At 35.3% G+C, this 19,983-nt stretch overlaps 1 protein-coding gene across 6 annotated transcripts in view; it reads left to right on the top strand.

Annotated features, from left to right (window-relative positions):
• Nucleotides 1-19,983, top strand: part of WASF1 (WASP family member 1) — a 78,621-nt gene that overhangs the window by 19,286 nt on the left and 39,352 nt on the right. Inside the window, exon 1 of one of the 6 annotated variants that reach the window (XM_063631120.1) lies at nt 1,688-1,793. The exons of the other annotated variants lie outside the window; for them this stretch is intronic. The gene's annotated coding sequence lies outside the window, so the exon portion shown is untranslated. Of the gene's footprint in view, nt 1-1,687; nt 1,794-19,983 lie in introns of those variants that run through there. 6 annotated transcript variants of the gene reach the window in all.

Below are 19,983 nucleotides of genomic sequence, written 5' to 3'. Positions count from 1 at the left end.
GTTTTTTTTTTTGTCTTTTTCTAGTTTTGCATTAGGGTAATGTTAACCTTATAGAATGAGTCTGCTTCTGTCTTTTCCTTTATGCCTTTTGAAGCAAGAAATACGTTGTCTGCGTGACAAATCTTAATTTATATCTTGCTTGTTTTGAGAATGCTGAATAATGAAAAAGTTCAGTTGTGATTAGGTCAGAGTCGACTCTCAGAAGAGTCTACCAAACAGTAGGAGAGGAGAAGCAGAATTTGTCTATATTCTAGGACCTGTCCCAAAAAACAGGAAGTTTTTTATTCTTAAGTAATAATATTTGATATGTTTGTGTTATTTTTACTCTTTGAAAAGTACATTGAATGTATTTTCTTAAAATATATTCACTGAAGTGCCCAGTTTATACTTCAGATATATCAACGATAGAGATAGAATTCTGAATTTTATGACTTGCACTCTTTCAAAATTGCTTAATAATAAACTTTAGGTTTATTAAACTCATTTGGTGATAACAAAGTCCTCCATTTTGTGTTAGACCTCTTTTCTTTATTTGCATATGTGAGTAATCATATTATTTGAATACTTTCTATAGGGATTAGGTTCTTGCTGAAATTGTGGTCCTTTCATAGAGGTCAGGTTAAGGCTGGGCCTTGGTTCTTCCTGTCATGTAGCTTGTTCATAAAGTACATAGTAACATGGTTCATCATAGTGAGAAATCTGGAATGTAAACATCATTGTGTTCTCCCCAGTTTTTTGCTGAATGGCAAGGAGTGGGTGATTCCTATTTAGTTTTTTAAAAAAGCTATAGAAAGCAACATATACTATCAGTTTTCTTCAGTAAAAACATAATACAGTGCGATAAATGAGGTCTCACATATCTTGACCATGTAAAAATATCTGGACAAGTAAAATTTAATCTGGTAAAATAAGGTACTCTTGACTGAAGAATGGTCCACTGCTATCTAAGAGGCTCATGTGAGTATAATGAGCTTATTCAGGGGATCAGTATGTGGAAGAAAGAGGGATAGCCAAATTTATCCAACAGTTGGTAGGATTTTTGGATGAGTTTCATTGCTAGTTAAATGAAACTTCAGACTAGTTAGTTCCTCCCTCCTAAGAACATATGTTTTCTTCTAAATAAGATGGTGATAATGAGTAAAATTAGGTTAGTTGCTAGAAAATGTAATACACTATTTAGTACAGTTAAACAGTGCATCATGAGTAAAAGACTATAACAAATAAAAAGGTACTTAAAATATTTGTTGAATTAATGAATTTAGAATACTGCTTTTTTATCTTCTGAACTTAGAAGTTAGAGGAAGACACCTTGAAAGGACTTTCTGATTTATTGAGCCTTAGTTTTAACAGCTAAAGATTTTCCAGTCAGATACAGCTTTAGTAGTGATAGGTAAAGTTTTTTTTAATGAAAAAATGTTTCAGACTTCTGGGTAAGCAAGAATTGCATTTATTTCATCGAGATAACTTCAAATTCATAATTGTAGAATATGATTAATGAGGATTTTACTATATTGATCCTCTCATTTCCTATTATAATTAGAAGTAATTGGCTAAGCTTAAATTACTCCTTAGGCCTCATGTTTCATTGTTCTAATTATTCAAAGAAAAAGGTAAGTTCTTTGACTATGAGAAACAAAGAATAATAAATGTTGGATATTATTTTTGTTCTCAATTTTAAACAGTGTTGGAGAAATCAGCATGTTAAAACAACTGTTGATGATAGCCGTTGGAGTAAAGTTGCAGTGGAAGCTATGGCTGCAAAATCGTTAAAATCTTCAAGATAAAATTAAGAAGTAATGTATCTCAATAGCAACTCCTGATAGCAGATGTCAATTTAAAGCTACTTCTCATTTCTGCTTCAAAAGTTACGTACTAATAAAAGTGGAATGGTCTTGAAAGCATCTTCTGCATTTAAAAATTAAGTGTGTAGGGACAGGATTAGAAAACGTTGTTGGTTTTACAATAGGTTTGGAACCAGCTTCTCAATTTTTTCATTTCTGTTAAAGGTAGCACATTCTCCTAGGCTCAAAACCTTTCTTATTCCGTATCTAATGATTTTTCTTCTTCTGTTTCCAACTACCAACAGTCTAAAACCCGAATCCTCATCAGTTCTTCAGTGGTAAATTATAAGTGCTCTTAAAAGAGTCCTATATCTCGTTTTCCCATTATTTTTAGTCCGTCCAGCAGTTAGCTAACATATTATTCTTCCTTGCTTGTAGTTTTCATTAGACACTTGATTTTAAATCAGCTGTTTTTCTTACTATAGTTTTATAAATACTGTGATGTAACAAGTATAACTAACATTTTTAATGTAATTTGTGTATGATGAAAATGTATATTCTGTTTTTAAATTAGACTTATTCTAACGAGATAAAACTTTCAAGATGGTATTTCTGAATGTAAAAAGTTATTTTAATACTAAATGAGGAGTTGAAAAATTGCTGAAGCCATTGTTCTTTTAGAACTATGTTAAAGAAATAGATGCTTCCCAAGGTACAGGTTGAGCATCCCTAATCCAAAATCTGAAATGTTCCAAAATCCGAAACATTTTGAGCACCAACATGACACCACAAGTGGAAAATTTCACATGTAGGTACTTAAAACCACTTTAATGCACAGAATTAAAGTGTTACATAAAATTACCTTCAAGCCATGTGTATAAGGTATATATGAAACATAAATGAATTTCATGTTTAAACTTGGGTCCTATCCCCAAGAGATCTCATTACATGTATGCAGTATTCAGATATTTTTGAAACTGGAAACACTTCTGGTCCCAAGCATTTCAGGTAAGGAATACTCAACTTCTAACTGTCTCATGAATAGTGATATTTATTTGGTTTGCTGGCCATACCCCGGCATTAGGCTCCAACAGGTACCATCTGGTGTCAGTTGGAGTTGCTATTTGAAGACCCCTATCAGGTGCCAAAAGATAAAAGTAAAGGTGTGGAAAAAATATTGTAATGTCACTTCACTTCAGTGATAATGTTCCTTTTCTCAGATTCTGGCAGTGTCACATGGTTATCCCCTGTATCAATGGTTCTCACCTTAAGTATGCATGGAGCTTGGTCTAGAACCTTACTGTCTTTAACTCAACAGACTGTTTTTTGTTTTTGTTTTTGTGTTTTTTCCAAATGCAGGGTTGACTCTAGCTACTAACCTGTGTATTATGTTTACTTATTTGCTCTTTTTTCTTTTCCTATGCTTGCATCTACCAAATTTGCCTTCCCCAGTTTTTAAAGTAATCTGTAATTTTCTGTTCTTATTCAACTAATTCTGAATAGTCAAAATGCTGTTAGTTGCTATGGGACATACAGAGAAATATAAGATATGATCCCTGTCTTCAGGGAGCTTATGGTATGACTGAATAGACAAGATGTAAGCATGGAAAACTGAAATAGTGTAAGAAACAATTCAAGAAAGATCACAATGCAGTAAATGGCTATTTGGTTAATAATAATAATTACTAGCATGGAGAATAGAACTCTGAATTCAGAGGAAGGACTAACTCACCATGAGCTGGGTATATTAAGAAGGTTTTCATGGCAAAGGAAGGATTCATTCAGGACATTGAAGGATTAATTGGATTGAGCTAGATAGGGAAGAAAGTAGACATCCATTCTAAATAGAATAGTAGCTGGTTCTAATCTTCACTCTTAACTCCAACATGAATCATATCTTTTTTAAAGAATTGCTATGCTTATGGAATTAACATTGACTCAGACAAGTCACCTGAGTGAATTATTCACTTATTTTATCTTGGGGTCAAAGAAGCTCATGTGAGGGTTCCTCATTCCCTAAGATTCTCCTTTTATATTATATAAGATTGTAAACAAGAGGGCACTTTAGAAATAATGTAGTCCAACCTGTAATCTCTTCTAGAGGCAAATAATTTCCTTACTGGAAATGTCTGATATAAAAAGATGTTTTTTCTGTTCAAATTAAATGTCTTCTCATCAATTTAAGCTATTGATCCTAGATTTGCTTTCAAAGAACTCTCTTAATCTCATTCCAAGCCAGGAAATGATAATGGCAAAATAGTTTAACCAAATCTACCTTTTTAGTTTCTGTTCCAGTTTGTGCTTATAGCAGATAAAAAGCATACTTAGGTGTACATTGTGATGGTATATTGATATAGCGAGGCCAAAAATAATGCTTAAGAGTTACTGAATTAATAAGAGCCCTGATACTTAGGGAGAACTATAGATTAAGTAAATCTATATTGATTTACTCTATAGACAAAACTGAAAATATGTAAAGAGTCTGATTATTTCAGGGTATTAGGAGCAGCTGGTTCATTACTTTTGAATGCCCTAGCTGGAAGTCATCCACTGTGAAGGTGTCTCTTTCAGAAGTATCTATTTCATTAATACTAGCTGTCCTATGTATAATTTCAGCATATTATGTCCTTTTATATCTTATTTGGCGTTAGGATATTCTTAGCAAAAGTTTTTATGTGTGCCTGACTTTCACCAAGGACAACTTTACATAAGATCCAGGCTTTGGATCCTTTTAGTCTTTGCATTTCAATTTTTATCCAAATTCCCTGATTTTTTTTAGTACAATACAGTTATAAACCATGGCTGAAAAATATTTAAGATCTTCAGATGACTCCGTTGCAATATTTCCAAATTTGTGGTATGTTTGTTTGTTCCTATATAAAGTAAAATATCAATAAAAGGTAATTATATTCAGGTGTGTAGTTAGGATAGTTAATTTTATTAATCAACAGAAAAGTTTATAATCTTTATAATCATGTTTATTAAAATGTTTATAATAATGGATAAATTGTGAAGTCTAGGGAACAACAATTTTTATCCTCATTGCTTCTGTATGGAAATTCAATCAAGTGAAATTTTGTGGAAGTTTCTATTTATATCTTTCTCTTAAGGTACTTTTTTATAATATGCAATTACTGTCCTGGCTCAAACCATGCCTGTATTAATATATTTTAGGTATTACCTTTAGAATTCTTTTCTAAAGGAAATCAATAAATTACTTGCTACATCCTTTTCCATTTTGATATTAAAAGCTATTTTTAAGTCCTGTGTTTCTATATGATATTGTTAGGTACTTTAGAATGTTCTTTAGGAGTGTTCATTCACATCATTGTAATCCATATGATATTGTATTATATTAGATATATAGACCACAAAATAAAAACATTGAAAATTATGTTGGAAAAAAGTAAACTTAGAAAAAAGAGACTTAAGTCTCTGCCTGTCAGTCCATTTTCCTTGCCATCATTCAAATAGTTTGTAGAACCTCACTTCCTCTAACATTTTTTCAGATATAGAAAAGGAGAGTTCACAACTTCTCCTGAAATTTACTTTTGGAACTCAAAGAAATCCCTCTAATTTTTCACTCCAAATGTATCCTCAACTCTTCTTCTCCCTACTTAAAACAAACTTATGTGTATTATTGTCACATTTAAATGTGAGCACAGTCCCTCTTATCAAATGTTTTATAATATTCTATTCATTCTAATTGAGTATTTTTAAATCCAAGCTTATAGCATAAACCTCAAATTACCAGACACACACAAATCCAAGTTTTCCTATTGTTGGCTTTTTTTTTTCTTTTTTTTTGAGGCAGGGTCTTGTGTCACCCAGGCTAGAATGTAGCAGCACATTGTAGAAACCAGGTCTCACTATGTTATCCAAGCTGGTCTCGAACTTCTGAGCTCAAGCGATCCTCCCACCTCAGCCTCCCAAAGTGGGATTACAGATGTGAGCCACTGTGTCCAGTCTTGTGTTAGCTTTAAGCAGGATAGAAAAATGCAAATTAGAATTATGAGATACCACTGTACATGCAGTAGATTGACTAAAATTTAAAAGGTTGACTATACCAAGTTTGGGTGAGGATATAGTGAGATACCAACATAGATTGATTTAATCTATGGCTTCTTTTAAATATTAGGGCTCTTATTAAATCAGTCTTAAACTTTCTTTTTGGACTCAAAATGTCAGTTTATCATTACATTGTACAGCTAGTTATTTTTATCTGCCATAAGGTCAAACTGGAACAGAAACCAGAACAGTAGATGTGGTTAAACTATTTTGCCATTATTATTTCCTGGCTCCCTATCTTCACCTAGAACTCTGTTGGTGGAAATGTAAAATGGTTAAACTGCTTTGGAAAGCAATTTTGTAGTTTTTTACAAAGCTAAACATATAACCCAACCATTCCACTGCTGAGTATTTACCCAAGAAAAACAAAAACATATCCACATAGAGACTTGTATAAAATGTTCATAAGTTACTTTATTTATAATAATCAAAGCTGGAATATTACCCAAATTTCCATAAACAAGTGCAACAACATGGATGAATCTCAATCATCTCAATCATTAGGCTAAACAAAAGAAGGCAGGCAATAGTTACTACTCTGTGAATCCATTTATATAGAATTCGACAAGCAAATTAATCTGTGGTGACAGAAAGGTCAGTAGTTCTTGGAAACATGAGCGGAGGAAGGGATCACAAAGGAGAAAATTTGGGGGATGATTGTGATGATTTCACAGTATTAAGCCATTTTAAAACTGTTTTAAACCTAATCAAATTTTACACCAGTATGTGCAATGCATTAGTTTTCTGTCACTGCTTAACGAATTACCACACATTTAGCAGGCTAAAACATCTCTAGTAATTATCTTATAGTCCTATAGGTCAGAAGTATGAGTAGGCTTGGCTGGATTCTCTGCATAGGGACTCAAAAGTCCAAAATCATGGCACTGATGGCTACATTTATTTTCTGTTGGCTCTGGGGAACAATCAGCTTACAAGCTCATTCAAGTTCCTGGTAGTTGTACAATCTTAAGCTTCTCTTTTAATATCTAATAAGTACAGAGGCAGATTCTATTTTTCCTGATGGATATAATTCTTCAATGTATTGTGAATTGTTTCTGTTGGACTGTGAAGACAAAATGAAGGTTTAGAAGAATTTTGATAATACAGACATATATGAAATAATAACAGATTCCCAACTTAAGGAGAGTAGTTAGCCAGAGTAAGTTTTTGCTGGATTTAATATTATTGTTCCTGGTTTCCAGGTTCCTGTCTTCTCCCTGGGTGTCAGAAAAAGGTTTCTAGCTCCTAGAACTGCTTTCAGGTTCCCTCCATCTTTAAGCCAGCAGTAGCTGCCACATCTCCCTCATGCTTCAAATCTTTGCCTCCTTTCTCCGTTGTCAGCTGCAGAAAGCTCTACTTTCAAAGGGCTCATGTGATTAGGTTAAGCCCACCCATATAATCTCCCAATTTTAAGGTCAGCTGCTAATTGACCATAATTATATCTTTAAAACCTCTCTTAACATGTAATATAATCATAGGAATAGTGCTAGGGACTGGATATCATGCGTCCATCTTAGAATTCTGCCTGCCACATGCCATATGTTGTGCTTCACTTATACCTCAATAAAGTTTATATTTTTTTTCTAAAAACAGGATAAAAATATATAATAATATGTGCATATAATGGGGTGGTTGTGACACTCAAATAAGATGTAAGTCGATTTTTCTCACTGATTTGATTTGGCATAGCATTTCCATGTCCAATGGGGAAATAGAACTAAGATAATAATATACTTACCACTTTTTCTATATTTTTTATTTTCTTTCATCTATGATGTTAAGAAACAGTAGAAAGGTGAGGATGTAGCTAAAAAACATAATAGAGGTGATTTTGTAAGTTTTTTAAGTTCACTCAAAATTGTGATTAATATTGTGATTTCATGTATGTCTACAAATATAAAGTAGTATTTAAAAATTACTATTACTTTATTAAACTTGTGCAAGAGATGAATGAATGTAAGTGTGCCTTTTGTTGATCCTATTGTTTAGACCAATCTTGGAATTCTTGAGTTTATAGAATTCTTATATTACAGAATGTAGGAAATAATTGTTTTTATAACATGTAGGATGCTTTTATCTCCACCTTGTTTATTTCCTAGAAAGGATTCAATCAAGAGTAATACATTCAATATCTTATTATAGTTAGTTGTGGCCAAAGGTTTTGGAAATTAAAAATTTTAGTAGACTAGATGAAACTTTAGAATGAAATGTGGTTAGTTTTGCTTGGATCCTCAAATTACTAGTGTGTAATACCAAGTTTTACCAAGAATGTCAAACAGCTGGAACTCTCGTAAGTTGCTGATGGGGGTATAAATTAGTTCAAGCACTTTGAAAACTATTTGACAATATTTACTAAAGCTGTATGTATGTATGTGTATATATACCCTATGACCCAGTGGTTTACTCTCTCTAGTCATTCCACATTTACTCCATAATACACATTAAAATCTTTTTAAGATCAAATGTTTGTCCTCTTTTACTCTTTTATTTTGAGACAGTGTTTCACTCTTGTTGCCCATGCTGGAGTGCAATGGCGTGATCTCGGCTCATTGCAACCTTTGCCTCCCGGGTTCAAGTGATTCTCCTGCCTCAGCCTCCCAAGTAGCTGGGATTACAGGCTCATGCCACCAAGCCTGGCTAATTTTTTGTATTTTTAGTAGAAACGGGGTTTTACCATGTTAGCCAGGCTGGTCTCGAACTCCTGACGTAAGGTGATCTGCCCGCCTCAGCCTCCCAAAGTGCTGTGATTACAGGCGTGAGCCACTGTGCCCAGCCCTTTTACTCCTTTTTAAGAAGACTTATTTGTTCCTCGTTGACCACCGAAGTTCAAAATCTTCAATTTGATTGCTTTTTAAAAAAATCTTTTATTCCTGCTACTGTTTTCCTTTCAAGCAAGTGTCCTTATTTTTCCTCTCTTATTCTCGACTTAAAATATCCTCTCTCCGTGCCGTTTTACTTGTGATGGACGTCAGTGCTGTCCAGTACAACTTTCTGTAGTGAAGGTGGTGTTCTGTTACTGCACTGTCCAGTATGGCTGTTGAGCACTTGAAATGTGGCTAGTGTGACTGACGAACTGATTTTTAAATTATTTACTTCGTTTTAATTTAGCCACTTGTGGCTAGCTGGTTAATTTATCAGACAGAACAGGCCTAAATTACTGTCTTCCTTTAACCTCTTTAGCTTGTTTTGATTTCATTCTCTCTGCATGCATAATAATTTACCTTAGTCTACTTTAGACCTTAGCTATATGTTCATTTTTATTGTTCTACATTTTCTGTTACGTATTTTTGCTTCCTGATTATTTTGTAAGCTGCTGGGTGGTGAAGCTATTTTACTTCTTTTCTATTCCTTTCACTTTCTATATTTTAACCATAATATGTAGTCTGTAAATATTTATTGGAGGAAGTAGTCATCTGGGAATTGAGGAACATTATTTGGAGCTTCAGAATATCATTGAAAATCTTTTAGGGTATTGTGAAATTTGGGAGGCCAATTTGTCAAGAATACAAAATAGACTTAAAAACAGTAGTAACAAGGCCGGGTATAGTGGCTCACATCTGTAATAGGAGGCTGAGGCAGGAGGATTGCTTGAGCTCAGGAGTTCGACACCAGCCTGGGCAGGCAAGATAGGGAGACCCCATCTCTACAAAATAGTAATAATAATAATAATAATAAACAGTAACAGATTAAGAGGGTGGGGGGGCTGAGGGATAAAAGACTACATACTGGGTACAGTGTACACTGCTCAGGTAATGGGTGCACATAATCCCAGTAATCACTACTAAATCACTTATCCATGTACCCCAGAAACTTGAAATAAAAAATTAAAATATGTATACTGACAAAAGTACAGTAGAGCAAGCAATAGATGCAAAATCTGAAGACAAAAATCTAGTCTCATCTCTGCCACTAATTTTGTGAAATTAGAGAAGTTTCTTACCTTTTTCAGGTAAGTCTGCTAATCTACAAAAATTGGATATGAATTAGTTGGTGTTTTAATATCTCTTCCAGGTTAAGATTCTTTTCTTTTTGTTTTTTTTCTTTCTTTCCTTTTTTTTTTTTTTTTAGACAGAGTCTTCCTCTTCCATGCTGTCTCCTACAGAAAGAAGATGACATTTCATATGAATTGTGGGGCATTGGAAGGTGAAATGCTAGGAATATTGTGTTTACCCTGGCTTTCTAGTCTAGAAGTCAGGTGGACTGAAGTTACAGGGCATAGAGAATGGCAACGATGTAGGGGAACAAAGCAATTAAGTAAATCTAAGATTTATTCTTGGGGGTGAAATAGGTAAAGTGGGCATATGCCATACAGAATAGTGAAATATAAGGAAAAAAATGAAAGGAAAAAAAAGGAAAGCCACTAAATGTTCTATTGCTTTCTCAGTTAATTTTGGCTTTAAAACTCATCATTCTCCCACTACCACTGTCCCAAATACCATTAAATTACTCTCTCCATGAGCCCAGTTACTTGGTTGTACATATTACTAAAGTTAGTCATAAATCTTTTCCTAATCCCATAGACTTTGTGGATAGGGAGTCATATATTGATATAATTGATCTGCTTTAGAAATAATTTTCAGTTTTTGGCTGACTATACAAAGTTTCTTAAGCCAAGAACTTGGGCTTCACCCCTTCTGGTGAGCTAATCAATCATCAGCCTGTTTCCTTCTACCTCCAGGATATATCTTGAGTTGACATGCTTCTGTATCACTATCACATAGTCTAAGTGACTACCATCTCTGTCACTGGACTACTTTATTCATCTTCTGTCTGATCCACCTGCATTTATTCTGCCATTCCCCACTGCCCAAGTCTCCATAGAGCAATTAGAATGAATAGTCATTCCTGATCTTGGCACTCCTTTGCTTAAAACCCTTCATGGGTTTTCCATTAGGACAACATAGAAAATCATCAATATGGCCTTCAAGGTCCTACCTAATCTGACCCCCTGCTAACCCTAGAGTCTCTCATTGCACTTCATCCATGATGGCTTGCTGTCATTATTATTCCCTGTCCACCTTTCGTTCTAAGAATGAAAACACATGCACAAGCTTCAGTTTCCCCAGCTTAGCTAGCTTAGGTAATAATCCTTTTGTTCTTAATTTAAATATTACTTCCTTAAGGAAACAGGTCCCCTTTATAGTGTCCCCTACTTTTACTCCATTATACTTATAAGTGTAATTAGATACCAGATTCTCAGAAATACACGGGGGATTGTTTGGTTTTGCTCACCCCTTTATCTTTAGCACTTGGCACACCGTACTTGCTTCACTGATGTTCAGTAAATAGTTGGTTAGATGAATGAATGAATGGATGACAGTGTGCCGCACTGCCATTTTTCGTATAAAGTACAATGTATTTGATAGGTATATGTTTTTAGAAATACTTGCAATATGAAGAACACAGTCTTGTTTTTCAAGTAGCTTAATTCTGCATTTGTGGTTTAGATGCCTCAAACTTCAATTTTAACATCTTTTAAACCACTAAAAATAAATTTGGTGGTTAGGTGCAGTGGTTCACATCTATAATCCTAGCACTTTGAAAGGCTAAGGCAGGAGGATTACTTGAGCCCAGGAGTTTGAGGCCAGCCCAGGCAACATGGCAAAATCTCGTCTCTTCAAAAAATTTAAAAATTAGCCAGGTGTGCTGGCACAGCCTGTAGTCCCAGCTACTTGGGAAACTGAGGGTGGGAGGATTGCTTGAGCCAGGGAGGTTGAAGCTGCAGTGAGTTGTGATCACGCCACTGCATTCCAGTTTGGGTGACAGAATGAGACCTTGTCTCAAAAGAAAAATAATACAGTAATAACCTTGGTGCAGTATTATGCTTGTATAATGATTTGTCAAGTAAGTTTCAGTAGTGGTTATATTAATTTAAAGGAAATACATATTTTCTTTGAGAGTAATGTGGAATCACATAAGAAAATACTACTATTTAGTGGATTTTATTACTAAGATGATTATACAGTCTTCTTTCCACTCTATAGGTGTCTAATACTATTGATTATTTCATTAGCATACAGTTTTCTTGACTCTATCAGAAATGTCGGTGTTATGAATTGCCGAGTATGTAGCTTATTTCTTCATTTCCTTTTTGCTTTAGTTTGCTTAGCAATGTGTTATTTTCAACTTTAGTAGCCTATCAAAATTTAATGCTTTGCTATTGTGACTTCAGGTGACATAATTTTTTTTTTTTTTTTTTTTTGAGACAGAGTCTTGCACTGTTGCCCAGGCTGGAGTGCAGTGGCATGATCTCAGCTCACTGCAAGCTCCGCCTCCTGGGTTCACGCCATTCTCCTGCCTCAGCCTCCCGAGTAGCTGGGACTACAGGCACCCGCCACCATGCCCAGCTAATTTTTTGTATTTTTAGTAGAGATGGGGTTTCACTGTGTTAGCCAGGATGGTCTCGATCTCCTGACCTCGTGATCCACCCTCCTCGGCCTCCCAAAGTGCTGGGATTACAGGCATGAGCCACCGCGTCTGGCCTCAGGTGACATAATTATTTATATATTTATTTTTGGTAAAGATAGCACTGTTCTTAGGGCAGTTTTTTTTAAAGCAAGAGCCAGAGTACCTCAGAGCAAATAACTGGAGATGTTCAGCATGATGAATACTTCTTTAGTCCTGTGAGTACCTAAATTGGTTTTGTCATTTTCCTATGAATCTCCTTTAGAGATTCATGAGTAGTGAGTAGTTTTAAAGTTTGCTCCTCACAACAAAGGGGAAATTTATGATTTCTATATACTTCTGGGGTTGTTTTGCACAAGAAACACAAGCTTCTATTTCACTGGTAAGTGAAGTTATTTTTAACTTCAGTTTTTTAGTTTACAATAATGAAACAGTTTGAGATAATGTGCATTATAGATTTAGGGAAAGGTAAGTTATAAAATTCTGTTTCTGATACACTTCTAAACAATAACCTTTCAAATGTATTTTATATTAAATCACTGTTTAAAGACCTATGGTTTTGTATAATTGAAATATGGTTTTAAAATTAGATATATTTTTAATGTGCGGTTATTCATGCATTCTCATTTTAAATTTTTATATTAATATCTGTCACAATTATAAAGTATTTTGTCATTGGCATGGGAGTTTATTAAGAAAATTATTTCTATGAAGAGCAAAGCTCTATTTAAATATTCTCATCCTCAAATTATTTAACTGGCCAATTCTGCAAAATTAAGTGGCTTCTATTCTTAAGAAGGGAGGACATTTCTTAATAAGTATTTGCCCTACCCAAAATTCTTAACATATTCGAAATATTGAAATTGTTTTTATTTGAATACTTATTTTAACCTGTTCCTTTAGGTCACGTAATGTAATCCTTTAGTTTGAATAAGTATTTAATACTGTATGGTGAAAACTGAAAATTATATTTCTTTTTTTATTATTATACTTTAAGTTTTAGGGTACATGTGCACAACTTGCAGATTTGTTATATATGTATACATGTGCCCTGTTGGTGTGCTGTACCCATTAACTCATCATTTAGCATTAGGTATATATCCTAATGCCATCCCTCCCCCCTCCCCCCACCCCACAACAGTCCCTGGTGTGCGATGTTCCCCTTCCTGTGTCCATGTGTTCTCATTGTTCAGTTCCCACCTATGAGTGAGAACATGCGGTGTTTGGTTTCTTGTCCTTGTGATAGTTTGCTGAGAATGATGGTTTCCAGCTTCATCCATGTCCCTACAGAGGACATGAACTCATCATTTTTTATGGCTGCATAGTATTCCATGGTGTATATGTGCCACATTTTCCTAATCCAGCATATAAACAGAACGAAAGACAAAAACCACATGATTATCTCAATAGATGCAGAAAAGGCCTTTGACAAAATTCAACAGCCCTTCATGCTAAAAACTCTCAATAAATTAGGTATTGGTGGGACGTATCTCAAAATAATAAGAGCTATCTATGACAAACCCACAGCCAGTATCATACTGAATGGACAAAAACTGGAAGCATTCCCTTTGAAAACTGGCACAAGACAGGGATGCCCTCTCTCACCACTCCTATTCAACATAGCGTTGGAAGTTCTGGCCAGGGCAATCAGGCAGGAGAAGGGAATAAAGGGCATTCAGTTAGGAAAAGAGGAAGTCAAATTGTCCCTGTTTGCAGATGACATGATTGTATATCTAGAAAACCCCATCGTCTCAGCCCAAAATCTCCTTAAGCTGATAAGCAACTTCAGCAAAGTCTCAGGATACAAAATCAATGTGCAGAAATCACAAGCATTCTCATACACCAATAACAGACAAACAGAGAGCCAAATCATGAGTGAACTCCCATTCACAATTACTACAAAGAGAATAAAATACCTGGGAATCCAACTTACAAGGGATGTGAAGGACCTCTTCAAGGAGAACTACAAACCACTGCTCAGTGAAATAAAAGAGGATACAAACAAATGGAAGAACATTCCATGCTCATGGGTAGGAAAAAATAATATCGTGAAAATGGCCATATTGCCCAAGGTAATTTATAGATTCAATGCCATCCCCATCAAGCTACCAATGACTTTCTTCACAGAATTGGAAAAAACTACTTTAAAGTTCATATGGAACCAAAAAAGAGCCTGCATTGCCAAGTCAATCCTAAGCAAAAAGAACAAAGCTGGAGGCGTCACGCTACCTGACTTCAAACTATACTACAAGGCTACAATAACAAAAACAGCATGGTACTGGTACCAAAACAGAGATATAGACCAATGGAACAGAACAGAACCCTCAGAAATAATGCTGCATATCTACAACTATCTGGTCTTTGACAAACCTGACAAAAAGAAGAAATGGGGAAAGGATTCCCTATTTAATAAATGGTGCTGGGAAAACTGGCTAGCCATATGTAGAAAGCTGAAACTGGATCCCTTCCTTACACCTTATACAAAAATTAATTCAAGATGGATTAAAGACTTACATGTTAGACCTAAAACCATAAAAACCCTAGAAGAAAACCTAGGCAATACCATTCAGGACATAGGCATGGGCAAGGACTTCATGTCTAAAACACCAAAAGCAATGGCAACAAAAGCCAAAATTGACAAATGGGATCGAATTAAACTAAAGCGCTTCTGCACAGGAAAATAAACTACCATCAGAGTGAACAGGCAACCTACAGAATGGGAGAAAATTTTTGCAACCTACTCATCTGACAAAAGGCTAATATCCAGAATCTACAAAGAACTCCAACAAATTTACAAGAAAAAACCCCATCAAAAAGTGGGCGAAGGATATGAGCAGACACTTCTCAAAAGAAGACATTTATGCAGCCAAAAAACACATGAAAAAATGCTCATCATCACTGGCCATCAGAGGAATGCAAATCAAAACCACAATGAACTACCATCTCACACCAGTTAGAATGGCAATCATTAAAAAGTCAGGAAACAACAGGTGCTGGAGAGGATGTGGAGAAATAGGAACACTTTTACACTGTTGGTGGGACTGTAAACTAGTTCAACCATTGTGGAAGTCAGTGTGGCGATTCCTCAGGGATCTGGAACTAGAAATACCATTTGACCCAGCCATTCCATTACTGGGTATATACCCAAAGGATTATAAATCATGCTGCTATAAAGACACATGCACACGTATGTTTATTGTGGCACTATTCAGAATAGCAAAGACTTGGAACCAACCCAAATGTCCAACAATGAAAATTGTATTTCTATGACATATAATTTTTTAGTTATTATTAATGTCATTTTTAAAATACTGAAACACCTTTAAATGATCGTAAATTATTTCATTGACCATGAATGTAAAGAATTAATCACTTGTCATTGATTAGGTAATAAAATACTTTTAATTCTTATGTTCTTTATATAACCCATAAAGCAATTATTAACTGTTAATGTAATTATTTTTGTGACATCTTAAACAGCTATTTTATTTTCCTCTGAATTGTTAACTACAAGGAGTCCTTTAAACGTTTTTGAGTTCTGAAATCAGAATTTAGATAGTGTACTTTTCCGATTTCTAAATCCATAAAATCGTTATGACATCTGATCTTGGGTTATTTTTAATACTTTATATATTGCTTATACTCATACATATATGTGCCTCATTTTGAATCGAGAAGGCATTCTTAAACTAACAGAGAATATATTATTAATATTAATAGTCATCAAAATAAACTTTTAATTTAGAATTCTGTCAAACATTTTGCTATGGTTAGATTTCAGTAGTTTCATTTTCCTTGCCTTCTTAAAAGAGGGCTTTCAATATAAGATATTATGATATCTTATAAACAGTATTGTAGCTCATTTTATTTTTAATGTTAAAATCTATATCAGGATTTAAAAGTATACCCATGAAAAGTTTTTTTTTTTAAATTAAAAACAGATCATTAAGATTTTAGTTATTTGTTCTTAAAAATTATTTTAAAATCTTTTTAGGGGATATATTCTTTAGTTTACGTACTCTCAACAATCTATTGATGTTTGCTTCAGCAATTGACAGTTTAATTGATAAGAACACACGAAAATAAGCGAAGAAACCTGGGAATTGCTTTAGCTTTTTTTTTTTTTACGTCATGGGGAAACCAAATTACTTTTGGAACCACACGTGTTATATAATAGTCGGGAAATTCAAAAATTGGTTATGTTATAGCACAGTATAATTTAGCCCTTTTTAATAAAAGAGTTCCCCCTTATTAAGCAAGTTCAGCACTGATGGATTAAAAGATGTTAAATTATATGTAATTGGTTCATTGTATGCAGTGTTTAAATTCTTAAACAGTGTATCATTTGCAGTATTAAAAATACTGAGATGAATTTGATTTTATATTTGCTTGATAATTAAATCATACCTTTTAGCATTTAGGGTTTCTTTTGTTTTTTGATGTTTTTAAAATTCTTTTCTAGCCTGACAAAGGATCCCATGAAAAAGATGGTGTTGGGATTGCTCTAAAATGGGAATCAGGCAGTTTTCTCAGGATTTAGGAGATAAAATTATTAGGCTTAATTTTACTTTCTGCCACGAAGATTTTGATAGTTGAGTTAGATAAATGACATTAGAAATCACCAAGGAATAAGGTAGAGAAATAAGAAAATGAACCTGGTGTTGAAACTGAAGTAAAAAGAAAGGATGAGGAAAGGTTTTCTCTCTAAAAAGCTTTTGCATTGTACCTAAAGGCACTATTTTAATCACAGTGAAAGCCATTTTTCTTTTGCGATTTGGATAATATTTCAAAACTAGTTTGTATGCTGTACATTCCTTTCATCAAAATGTGTGTGATTTTATACCCTAGAACTCTGAGCTAGCCCCTAAAGATGAAGAAATTAATAAGATGTGATCCATCCATGCTTTTTCTTGGGAGAGTGAAACAAGCAAGCCTATGATTCCACAATACATTTGTAAGATACTATTTTTCTCAAATGTATTTCTTTTCGATGCATGTACAAAAAAGCAGCTCCTTAGAATCATGATTAAATAGTTGCTTTAGAAAAGTGTATGTGTGAGGCAGGTGGATCACGAGGTCGGGAGTTTGAGACCAGCCTGACACGGTGAAACCCTGTCTCTACTAAAAATACAAAAATTAGCTGAGCGTGGTGGTGCGCGCCTGTAATCCCAGCTACTCAGTAGACTGAGGCAGGACAATCGCTTGATCCTGGGATGTGGAGGTGGCAGTGAGCCGAGATTGTGCCATTGTACTCCAGCCTGGGCGACAGAGCGAGACTCCGACTCAAAAAAAAAAAAAAAGATAAGTGTATGTGTGTCTGTATTCCCGCAGCAGCAACCTATTTTTTCTTTTTTGGCTTCCTTAAAGCTCATGATTTTGTTATTTCTTCCATCTATGTATTGATTAGCTGTTGAACATCTGTGTTCTAGATCTTGGAGATACAAGTTGAGTATGGCAAGATTTTTGCCTTCTAAAAGCTGACATTCAGGCATGGACGTATAAACAAATAAGTACAGTATAGTAAAGTATAATTGGTAGTAATTAGGTAGATGGAATTGTGGATCCAAGTTGAGGGCATCAAAGAGTAGATGGTTACATCTGCCTGGGAGATTCAGTTAGTCTTCAGAAAAGAGTTGCTGCCTGAGTCTAGTCTTGAATAATTACATATTCTCTCTGAGGATAAAAAAAGTGAAATACATCCCAGGCAGACAGCAGCATGAGAAAAGGCAGGACTATAAAACAGCAAGATGTATTTAGAAAATTAGAGTATAATGTAGGAGTGTGGTGAGAAATGAGGGTAGAAGTGAGGAGGGGTGGCTAAATCCTGAATAACCTTGTATATTATGTTTGGACTTTACCCTGACAACAAGGAACCAAGAAAGGGTTTGATTTTGCAGAAGGACATTTCCAGATCCAAAATTTTTATAATACAATAGTCCCCCTTTCATTCATGGTTCTGCTTTCTGTGGTTTTAGTTACCAGTGGTCAACCATGGCGCAAAAATATTAAATGGAAAATTCCAGAAAAAAAATTCATAAGTTTTAAATTGCATGTCATTCTGAGTAGCATGATGAAATCTTGTGCCATCCTGCCTGGAATGTGATTCATCCTTTTGTCCAGCATATCCACACTGTATATGCTTCCTTCTCATTAGTCATCGACATCCTCAGCTCCTGACTTTCAACCATTGACATTGTCATGGCTCCTTCTGACATAGCCTAACACTATGTCACAGTGCCTATGTCATTCACCTCATTTCGTCTGATCCTGTAGGCATTTTATCATTTCACACCATCACAAGAAGGGTGAGTTCAGTACTGTGAGCTGAAGAAACACACTCAATGTGTTTTTCCTCTGCTTTCACACCACAGCAACAATCAACAGAATATTTGTGTGATCAGTTGTGTGGGGTTTTTCCCCACACACCAAGCAAGCAATTAATTCTTCAGCAGACACTGGCTGGGTGTTCTTCAATTCAATTCTGACACTATCTACCTGGAGATAATGTCAGATCCCATAAATTGAGGGTTCAGTCCCACAAGACTGCCACCTCTTGAGATACCAGTTCAGGCCTCTGGAACTTCTGTTCCTACCCACTTGAAGTTGGGTTCCTATGATTCCCCCTTTGGGTTTGATTAATTTGCTGGAGTGGCTCACAGAACTCAGGGAAGCACTTATACTTACCAATTTATTATTAAAGGGTATTACAAGGAACATAGATAAGAATGCATGGGGCAGGGTATAGGGGAAGGGGCATAGAACATCCATGCCTTTCCAGGACATACCACTTTCCAGGAACCTCCATGTGTTTACCTCTCTGGAAGTTCTTCAAACCCATCCTTATGAGTGTTTAGGGAGGCTTCATTATATAGACATGATTGAATAAACCTTTGGCCATTGGTGTCAACTTAACATTCAGCCTATCTCCCCTCCCTGGATGTTAGGGGGATGGGGCTGAAAAGTCCCAACCCTCTAATCATGCATTTGTCTTTCAGGTGACCAGCCCCAATCCTTCAAAAAAGTAATGCTTTAGAGATTCTAAGGAATTTAGAAGTTGTATCCCAGAAAATTGGGTGGAAAACCAACCAAATAAATATTTCACAATATGAAATTGAGAGAGAGCAAGAGGCCACATTCATGCAACTTTTGTTATAGTATATTATTATAATTGTTCTATTAGTTATTGGGTTATCCTCTTACTGTGTCTAATTTATAAGTTAAATGTTACAGGTATGAATAGGAAAAAACATAGTATATATAGGCTCAGTACTATTTGTGGTTTCAGGCACCCACTGGAGGCCTTGTAATGTATCGTCCATGGATTGGAGGGGATCTGCTCTATTCTTAAAGCAGTGGTATGGGATGGATTGAATTGGTGGGAGTGGTGGTGTAGATGGAATGGCAAGGAGACAATACAAGACTGGAGGAAGAAAGTCTAGTCTGTCAACCTGAGATAATTGAAAGGATCAGAATCCAGTTTAAAGACTTTATTCAAGCAAAAAGCTGGGAATAGCCATTCAGGAGATGCAGACTCCGGAGAAACGGGGTCAGTGCTCTGAAGTTAAAAGTTAAGGTTTTGCTTATGATGGCAGCAGCAGCCCACATGTAGCAGCTGCTGCAAAGATGCCAGCTGCAGTGGGGGAGGAGTGGTCAGGGCTGGGAACAGGTGGGAGCCCTGCGCTCTACCAAGTTGGTGGGGTGGGAGCCCTGTGCTACTGAGCACAACTGC

The sequence above is a fragment of the Symphalangus syndactylus genome, chromosome 2 (genome assembly GCF_028878055.3).
Source record: "Symphalangus syndactylus isolate Jambi chromosome 2, NHGRI_mSymSyn1-v2.1_pri, whole genome shotgun sequence".
Taxonomy (NCBI): domain Eukaryota; kingdom Metazoa; phylum Chordata; class Mammalia; order Primates; family Hylobatidae; genus Symphalangus; species Symphalangus syndactylus.
The sequence above is the reverse complement of the archived record's forward strand: the minus strand, read 5'-3'. Positions and strand labels throughout refer to the sequence as shown.